We start from the raw sequence: 1,086 nt of genomic DNA on the forward strand, positions 1-1,086 counted from the left end.
ACACACACACCGATTCCCTCTTTTTTCTCCTCACTCTTCATCATCATGCTAACCCTGCGTGTTTCACTCGGCAGGAGACAGAGAGGCTCATTGTTATTCCACAAGGGTCGGCTGATCTCAGCCAAATCTGTCTGTGCCTCGCTCCTCATTTCACATCATTCCTGTATTGTTTGGCTCCCAGGAATCCGAAAATCTCTCATCTCTGGGATCTACTAGAAAATGTGGGAAATCTGTGAGTGAAGCCCTCTCCCTGGGGGATTCCGCACCCGAGCTGAGACTGAAGGGAAAGCTGAGCAAAGATGGAGAGGGAGACGGAAAGAGGAAGGCTTTACTTTGCTCCGAGCTCCTGAGGGCTACAAAGCCAAAGCTGTTCTAATATTGAAAGAAAAGGCCTGGCCGAGCTGCGTTTTAGTTTCTGCTCGGCTATTATGTGTCACCGGAGGCGGAGTGAAGAGAGTAGCCGTGAAGCCCTCCTTGAAGGAAGCGTGTGTCTCCTTGAACGACCAGAGCTCATCAATAAGTGATGTTCTGTCTCTTCCAGTCTATCACACAGAAGGCAGAGCTGCCTTGATTTGTTTTAGAAGACAGTATCCCACACAATAGTGTCTCTATTCTGTCTCGCTCTTCAGATGACATCCCTTGTTTTGTCAACATAACGCTTTTATCAATTTTTTGGACTGTTTTTCAAGCTTACAGAAAATAGTTTTGGAGTTACTCAGAAATAACTGACACAAAATGCACTTAGCCTATCTGTCCTGTGACTCTGGCTCAACACATTCCAGCAGTCAGAAGACAACTGGGAGCGGTGATAGGGGCGCTTTCGTTTTTTGTTTTTTTGGCTGCACTGACACCTAATCCCATTTCACAGTGCCATGCAGCTGCGCCAAAATAATCACTTGATGGGAGTTGAAAGTGATTACCACTGTTCACTCTTATCTCCAATGAGTGCAGAGAATAACGTCCAACAACAACAACTGCTTGCCTCTGTGATGCCGGGCCAAGTGAGGGGCAGACGAGAGGGGGGGGATACAGCCACACAGAAAAAAGCCCCTAATGGTTTTTTATGGGACGTGTGTGTGTGTGTGT

The 1,086-nt window shown here is 47.2% G+C and overlaps 1 protein-coding gene and 1 long non-coding RNA gene across 3 annotated transcripts in view; one reads left to right on the forward strand and one right to left on the reverse strand.

The window, feature by feature from the left end:
• Positions 1-1,086, forward strand: part of LOC116687366 (uncharacterized) — a 138,087-nt gene that overhangs the window by 88,883 nt on the left and 48,118 nt on the right. The gene's annotated exons all lie outside the window — the stretch shown is intronic.
• Positions 1-1,086, reverse strand: part of LOC116687361 (plexin-A2) — an 86,798-nt gene that overhangs the window by 52,926 nt on the left and 32,786 nt on the right. The gene's annotated exons all lie outside the window — the stretch shown is intronic.

The sequence above is a fragment of the Etheostoma spectabile genome, chromosome 4 (genome assembly GCF_008692095.1).
Source record: "Etheostoma spectabile isolate EspeVRDwgs_2016 chromosome 4, UIUC_Espe_1.0, whole genome shotgun sequence".
NCBI lineage: Eukaryota > Metazoa > Chordata > Actinopteri > Perciformes > Percidae > Etheostoma > Etheostoma spectabile.